Source organism: Mus caroli, chromosome 4 (genome assembly GCF_900094665.2).
Source record: "Mus caroli chromosome 4, CAROLI_EIJ_v1.1, whole genome shotgun sequence".
NCBI lineage: Eukaryota > Metazoa > Chordata > Mammalia > Rodentia > Muridae > Mus > Mus caroli.
The window spans coordinates 81,844,707-81,853,482 of NC_034573.1; the positions used below are offsets into that span (position 1 = coordinate 81,844,707).

Here is an 8,776-nt window from a genome sequence, read left to right on the forward strand (position 1 = left end):
GCCTGATGCATGTCAAGGACAAACTGTACTGAACTTAATGGAGACAGCACAGCACAGGGATAAGCTCTGAAGTAAATGAACAAACAAAAACGTTCAGTCACTTTGGCCTTCCCTCGGTCCCCGCCCATTTCCCTTTTACTTCCCCTGCCCTGGACTTGAGGGTATAAATGGCAGGTTTGGTTTTAGCACATCTGTTCCTGAGCTCACTTCCCTGGAACCTGGTCTAAGAGAACACCTAACAATTACTCACTGCTGGCTCTAAATGTTATATCTCACCAGTTTCTCAGAACAGCCTAATGATACAGATGCCCCCATTTCTTTCATAACGTGAAGAAATGGGGCACAGGCGTTCTAGGCATGATTGACAAGTCCTACAGATAGAAATGGCTAAGTCTAGAATTTTAGCATTGAAGGTCTTACTCCAGAGTGAGTCTGTCTTGCTTTGTTTCTGCAGTTACATTTGAATATCAAGTATGCTCCTAAGTTTAATGCTTATCTATGGTGTAATTCCATTGGTAGGAATGTGCTGATGAGCTAGACATATTATAATAAATGTGTCTTTTATTAGAAGTTTAAATTAAGTAAAGGAAGGTCAGCTAGAGATGGTAACTTTAGAGGAAGAATTTGAAAACTGAGTTTCTATCTGGCTCCTAAATTCAGTCAGCTCTTTAAATTTGGAAGACAGCTATGCTAATCACTATACCATCACCAAAGCTAGTCATTTAAATTGAGATAAATGTGAACACTCTGTGCTCTGGTTTTTCTAGCTAGAAAATTAATGAGCAATTTTGGAAGATCCAAACAAACCATATTTAGAAAAATTCTTTTCTTCCAGAAAATTTTAATGGATGTATATATAGTAATTTTATCTATTTACAGGATATGTGACACCTCACAGAAATATAGACTTAATTATGGGTGTTTCTTATGTTACCTAAGATATTTTTCATTTCTTCTTATAGAGAGCATTCAAAATCCTCTGTACTAGTTATCTGGAAATATTATTCAAATGTTATTAATTATAGTCATCTTACTCTGCTTTAGGACATTAGAAGTTTTTCTTCTTTCTTTGCCATATCCTGGTACCCAATGGGCATCTTCTCTCCATCCCTACTCTCCAGAACATTTCCCAGATTCTGCTAAATACTATCCTATGCTTCCATGAAGTCGAAACACATAATCGAGTACATTGATGTTTCTGTGTCTGATATTTCACTTAACACAATGCTTTAAGAAAGTATTTCAAAATATTGAATGGCCGTCACAGTCTCTATAAACTGCTGTTAATAACAAAGAATTTGCTAACTTTATTTATTAAATTTTTAGCAGTTTTTACATCACTAATAAAGGATGCAGGAGTCTTGAAGGCCATGAAATGTAAGTCAACATGAGCTTGCAGCTCAACAACAAAAATAAACAAAGGAAAAGCTACAAAGCAAGCAGGTCTAAGCAAACAGGACTACACAACACAGAGGTTTAGGATAGCCAACAAGAAGGAAGAGACTCCACCCACTGGTGTTTGTCCAGGATCCACAAGTTGAAAAATCAGCCAATTGTCCGGATGTCACTGCAACTGAACAGAGATAAATTTCTGCATTGGTTTGCACAAAGATGTAAACAGCATCTTCAGCAATATTCTAGCAATTCATGTATATTTTTCTCACAACAGCCAGATGACAACATATTAGTTTACGATTATATAAAATGACCCTTGAAACCACTCTCTGTGAAGCAATCTACGCCATTCCTACTCAACTTGAGTCAGCTTTTAGAAGGTCTAATTAAATCAATAATGCACAACCTAACACTAAGGATAACAATAGTAAGATGCTAATAATAACAGTAGTAAAATGGTAAAAACTAATCCTTCCTTTGTTCAAGCCATTGAACAAATACTCCACGAGACAGCCACAGAAGACAGAAGAGAATGAAGATCATAAAAATCCCTGATCTGCTGGGCTTTCATTCTGGGCAAAGAAGATTCAAAGCAACAAGATGTCTGGTAGTGATAACTACTACAAAGCAAATAAATAAAACAGGAAGGTAGGATTTTTTTAAAAAGCAATACTAAAATTACAAGTCACTAAGGTAGCAGTGTGCAGCCTCATACAACAAGCATTCCACAGCACATACATGAATTATTTAAAGGCTAACATGAAGAAGCATTTCTTTTTTTTTTTTTTCTGTGAGAGGCTTTCAATGAAAAGGTCTAGGTAAACTCTATGAACGTTGGTGAACGTACATCATAGACAGTACAATCAGCCAGGAAAACTTCATTTGAAGCTACTACAGTATGGGAGAGAGGTCAGAGTGCAGCCCAATCCAAATGGATTACAACAAAAGACCTTTGAGGGCTGCGATGAACAGCTGGAAGAGTTCCAGAGGTTGTGGCTGGAGGGGTGGCGTTGGTGAGGCTAAAGCGCACTGAGTTTGCAAATGCTTGTCTCTGTGATTAAGTCATCTGTGTGTTTAATTGCTACCCAGTTAGTCTCCTCGTTCCCAGAGAGGAGGGAGTGAGGGGAACACTACACTCTGCATGGTTTCATTTCAAAAGGATGGTGCTCGGGTCCTCATGAGAGGTCCTAGGATGAGAATATTTTTTTAAGATTGACATATCAGAAATGCACAGAAGGAATGTACAGTTATGGGTGTTCATATTCTAAGAAAATGGGGCTTTGGATCAGAAAACAATTTGCCAAATTTGTAAAGCCGAGGGAACCTGAAGACCCTGGTGCTCAGTGTGTACACACCTCACACACAGTCACTCACAATTTATTCTCAAAGTGCCACATGCTTCTTTACTGTGCCACACTTACCTGCCAGAACAGGAGCCATAAGCATTTTGTAGTATGTTTTTAAATATGTGAAAGTCACTCTACATCACAGATGACACCAGATAACAAATTACTTATAGAATATAGGCAGGCCAACATGTACACTGTAGATATTCAATACATTTCTGTTTGTTGATTCTTGAAGATTGTTTGATTACATAAGTTATTTCTTCTTGAAATACCAAAATGTGGTTATTAAACTATTCCTTGTTTTTAAAACACACACACACACACACACACACACACACACACACACACACACACACACACTTGGAGCATATTTTAGAATGTTTCAGATATTCCCAGAGCCTCCAAAACAGCCAGAGAGGAAACTTCATTGTGTTTACACAGGCTATATCTCAGCCTTTAAGCTTCCACCAGGTGGAAGATCCATTCAATTCAAACACAGTTATTCCTCCACCATACAAGGGAAATTTTTAATAATGTTCCCTGGCTCTTACATGAAAGATGTACCCATCAGGGCCATCTAAGAGTAAGCCAGACCAGTCATTCTGGATAGCACAGAGACCAACAGAGTGATGGCCTGTCCCTTTCTTTAAATACACTTCGTAAAGACCATAATAAAATCCTTCAGTGACCAAAGGTTTTTGTCATTAATGAAACCAACATACAAAGAATTGACCATCTTAGTGAAGGTCAATTGGTGATAGTAAGGGTCATACAGATGAAAAATTTGGGGACGTGGATTTTTAAATGAAAAGAAAACAAAATACCACCGAACAAGATACTACTAAACGTCATTTATTAATCCACCAATTAGAAAGAAAGAGTAAAACTTTTAAAGAAATTCTAAAAGTTTTTACTTGAAATTTGTAAAAGTCATTGTGCTTAAGATAGTGGGAACTCGGGTTTCACTCCAATGCATACCTTCAGTTATTTCAGTAAGTCCTCGATTTTGTTCATAAACCCAGAGATAAAAGATCATTCTGGGTATTTAAGTTGGGAAACCAGGTCTAAGACATTCCCAGATGTCATCATAAACTCGTGGCAGAGAAGATAATCAGGGACATTCAGGGTGGCTCCCATAATGTAACCTGGATTACCTGCCATCTATTTCCTCTGTACCTACACTAAATGTGTTAAGGCATTATCTCCTGGGAAACACATAAGTAATGTTTAAGGACCCTTGGTAGTGCTTGTAGCAAACAGAACTCTCTAAGCTAGCCACTGAAGAACACGGTACATTTTATAAACAGAGATCAAGATTAAACCTAAAGGATTTATCTAAATCTTGACTGTAAGATGACTCTCTTAAAACCAGACCTCATGCCCTTCTACCGACTTCACTTGGAAGAATCAGAAGCCCTGAGGCATAGGAACTCCTGGTGTGCCTAGGCATAGGAACTCCTGGTGTGCCTAGGCACAGTCAGTGTGGTCCTCTAGCCTTTTGTGAGAATGGAGAGATAGGAAGCACTAAGCCCCTCCCCTTTCTTTCCCTGTTTTCATCCCACTCACTTCCATCCATGGATACCACATGACTGAGATAATTATGTGCAAAGGAAAAGGGTACGTATTGATATATGAGCTTCTGTATCTTGTGTATCCAGCTTGGTTGACCATTTCAACAGGGACAGTCCACATATGGAGAATACATCAGGTGGGATAATCTCTATTCTCTTGGCATTCTAGAAGTTGTTAAATAAGAAGGTATCATATGTCTCTTTAGTTTGCAACTTCCTTCTTTAGAGGAAAAGAGTCAGCTGCAAGTAGCATGAAATTGTTTAAGTGCAGGTCAATTTGTGTCTCACCAAGAGATGTTTTGTTTGGGATGTGGCAAGGGTTGGGGGTGGTCTGTTTGTTTCTTTCTGTTTTAGTTCTTCCAATGTTTTCTACTCCTGACAATCCCATGAGTCATTGGCACCTTGTTAATTTCAGTAGACGACCATTTTAACTGAGAAACTTCGGGAAACTGGCAACTGTGTGATGCCATTGAACCTGAAAAAAACTATCACAGAGGCTCCAGGGAGAGGGCAAAATCTCTCTCAAATGGCAGAGGGGAGCATTCTGTACTGATTCGCCTATTAGTTTTTACCGTGGTTCCTCATTCCATCCCCTTGAAAAATAAACTGTATGATACAGCATGATTTTTAATCTCAACAAGAAAACGTTGTACTTGAAAAATTAAGTAGAAAATGATGCCCCTAACTTCAAGGAAGAGAAGAAAATAATTAAACCATAGTTAGTAGGCTGACCCTAACCCTGAAGGACTCTGAGCTTGTAAATGAAACATATTGTTTCCTTTATTTTGAGCTTCTCCTTTCATGAGAAAAACTCTTAAAGATACACAGGAAGAGTTCTTCATGGCCTGAGGCTCTTACACTGCTAATGGCTTTTGACAGTGTGTTGCAGCTTAGTTAATCCAATTGAATTTGATTATTCGTGGCACTAACAAGATAAACAGGTTGACAGAGGGAATTTTTTTCAGTCACTGGCTCATATTAATGTCTGAAAATTCAGTTGTCCAGAAAAGGAGATGGGTGGGAGAGAAGCCAATGTGATGGCATTTTAAGTCAGGCTATTCTTGTAATTGCAATTTGACTGTGAATAAAGGATTGACTATGAGACTATTAACATTATTCATCTAAAAAGGAGAATAAAAAATGGTAAAGTGCACACTTCCCATCAAACCTTAGTCCTGGGTTGCATTATTAAGCAGATCTGGCTCACTGGTCTACTTATGTGCATGCACGCGCGCGCGCGCACACGCGCACACACACACACACACACACAGCAGCAGCAGCAGCAGTAACTATAGAACACCTTGGTGTTTCCGGAATATAACCATTTTCTTTCTTTTCCCATACCACTGCATGTTATCATTTCTGTGTTGTTTGCCTCTGGTCTAACAAACTTCTTAATTCTCAAAAAGGAGCAAAGATTGTTTCTGCTCAATGATATCCTCTAGGTTTTCCTCAGTATTCTTCGGAATCTGTACACCCTCTTAGTCCATGTCCCCCATTTTTTTCTGCACATCCACACCCCTGGGATCTAACATGGCCCTGCCTATCCAGTGGGACTCCATACGAAAAGAGGCATTGGTGGCAGAGGATGAGGCTGAGTTTTCATTGTTTGAACACAGTCTAAAACCTCAGCAGCTTCCTACAACAAAACCCCATCAAAAATCCCACTGTGGCCATCCTTGATTCCAGCCCCAATCACCGCTCTGCTTTTTGTTTGTTTGATTTTGTTTGGTCAAGGCAGGATTGGGACACTGGCCTTGAACTCACTATGTAGCCCAGGCTGAACTCAAACTTTCACCAATCCTTCTGCTTCGGTCCCAAAGGGGTTGGGATTATGGACCTGAGCCACCGTACTGAGCTTGTGAGAGTTGTTAATACTCTTGTCTGCCTCTGAAGCCAGCTGGAGCTGTCATCATTAGCCTTCAGTCACCCTGCCCCTCTTCCTCTTTGCAGCCATCACACATGGTAGGTGATCAATAAATATTTGTTTAAAAAAAACAAGAGGATGAGTGGATAACTCAACATCCAAATGAGAAATTAGAGGAAGAGGTGATCAAAATACATGTACAAAACTCTCAATGAACTAATAGTATAAAAGAATAAATGCTGAAATTGTTTTTGAAATTCAAAAACATGCATTTATGCAAGAGGTTAAAAAATATCACAGGAGCATGTTCTGCAATGAGTGCTTGTCTTACCTGGTAAGATAATGGCTGTGCATATTCATTCTCTCTCTCTCTCTCTCTCTCTCTCTCTCTGACTTTCTCTATTGATCTCTCTCTTGCTCTCCTTTCCCCTCTCTTCTTTTCCTTTCCTCATTCCTCTCTTCCTCCCTTATTACATAATTAGTCTATGCTTTTCATTATTGATATTTGTTTTGATTAATTTGTATTGATTTGTTATAACAATAACAGTAATATTTATACCATTTTGCCACAAGAATCACTAAACATGTTTCCATATAATTTCATGACACCACCCTGAAGCATCAATAGCTTGTGTTTATAACCTACTATGGGTTTTCTATTGCTAAGGAAACCCTAGTCACTATTTCTGTGAGTCTGGGCAGACATAATCCCCAAGGAAGCTGTAGTGGACAGAACTGTGCCTTCCCCCATATACACCTCAACACCTATTTCATGTTTTGAATGACTAGCACTCATGTGATGGTATTTAGAAGGCTTGGGAGTTAGATAAGATCATGAGAGTAGTGCCCTCATAATCAGATTATTGTCCCTATATAAAGAATTAGAGAATGTGTGGTCAAGCTATCCCCTCCACCATATGAATACGGGTCAAGAAAACTAGCTTTTACAAGTAAGAAAGAGACTCTCACCAGAACCCACACATGATGGTACTTCAATTTCAACTCCCAACCTCCAGCCTGAGAAAAGCACATTTCTGATGTCTCTGTCACCCAGGCTATAATATAGTGTAATATCAATCTAAGCAAACTGGTAGAGAGATTTCATTTGTTGATGTTTGGCATAAAATACTGCCCTTGATCACCTAAACAGAATGGCTATGCTGCCAAGATCTAATTTTATTTTCTCTGTACTTCAAGGTATAGATTTCTAGTCTAACATTCATTGGTGAATTTCAAGGGCTGTCTATCAGAATTGCATGCATTTTTTCTGACAAGAGAATTCACCACCATTAACAACTCTCAAAAAGAATCTGTGATCCAAACATAATTTTAAACACGCTGTTCTGTCAGATTTCCTTTTGGGGGCCTAGGTTCATAAGCCAAGTAGGCATCTTGGGATTCTGCACATTTCATAGGTAATGGATGTCAATAAATGAAGCATAAATAGAAGGGGAAGGGAAGAGAAGGGAAGGATGAAAGGCGATGAGGAGGCAAAGAAAGCATTGGGGAAACCAGTGGCCAATAAAATGCTTGGAATCAATGTGTTCATTACTTTCCTCTTTCTGTAATAAAACACCATGACCAAGGCAACTTATGGGAGAAACAATTTTATTTTGGTTTAAGGACCCAGAGAGTTGGGGTCCATAACGGCAGGGTCAGTGTGGCAACAGGTAGCACACACAGTGGCTGGAGACTGATGCTGACAGCTCACATCAGATACTCTAGCACAGAGAGCAGAAGTGGGAAGAGCATGAGACTTTGGAACCTCAAAGCCCATCCCGGGTGACATACTTCTCCACCAAGGCCACACCTTTAAAGCCTCCTAATAATGCAACCAATGGGGGATGACGAATTCAAATATTTAAGACTGTGGGAGACGTTCTCATTCAAACCACCATGTTCAGCTTTGAGGTGCTTAGCACTGAGTGACAGGGAGCTCATCTTAGAAAAGCACATTTGAACATTCAGGTGACCTGCTCCTCTCCCCTTTACTCATAACATTAACTCCTGAGTTTAACAATCCAACAGAGTACACTCATTTATCAAAGAACTCAGTTCTTCAGTCTCCAACTCTGAAAATTTATTTATTCCCTAGGGTAGTGAGGCTAGAAATTAGCCTATGCACCTATTAATAAAAATAAAAGTATCTGAAAGACAAGTGAAATAGTCTATCAATTTTAGACTTCAGAAATAAGTAGACAAGTCCCTTCTGGTCCACGCCAGCACCAGGGTTCCTTGCCCACAGAGTCTCTGGGCCCCCTCAAGGACCCCCACAGGATCTCCCATGGGATCTTAAGATCTCTGGTGAGTGGAACACAGCATCTGATCCAATCAAATTGCGCGGGACCTGAGACTGCATTAATTAGGGAAGCAGAAAACCCGGCCTGATCAGGGTCACAAGTCCCTTCCGGTCCATGCCAGCACCAGGGTTCCTTGAGTGCGGAGTTTCTGGACACCCCCGAGGTCCCCACAGGACCCTCCACAGGATCTTAAGACCTCTGGTGAGTGGAACACAACTTCTGCCAGGAGGCAGGTTCGAACACCAGATATCTGGGCACCTTCCCTGCAAAAGGAGAGCTTGCCTGCAGAGAGTA

At 39.9% G+C, this 8,776-nt stretch overlaps 1 long non-coding RNA gene across 1 annotated transcript in view; it reads right to left on the bottom strand.

Annotated features, from left to right (window-relative positions):
• Positions 1–1,458: 1,458 nt before the first annotated feature.
• LOC110292185 overlaps positions 1,459–8,776 on the bottom strand; it is an 8,629-nt gene continuing 1,311 nt past the window's right edge. Inside the window, exon 3 of the long non-coding RNA XR_002377687.2 lies at positions 1,459–1,573. This is a non-coding gene — a long non-coding RNA (uncharacterized LOC110292185). The remainder of the gene's footprint in view (positions 1,574–8,776) is intronic.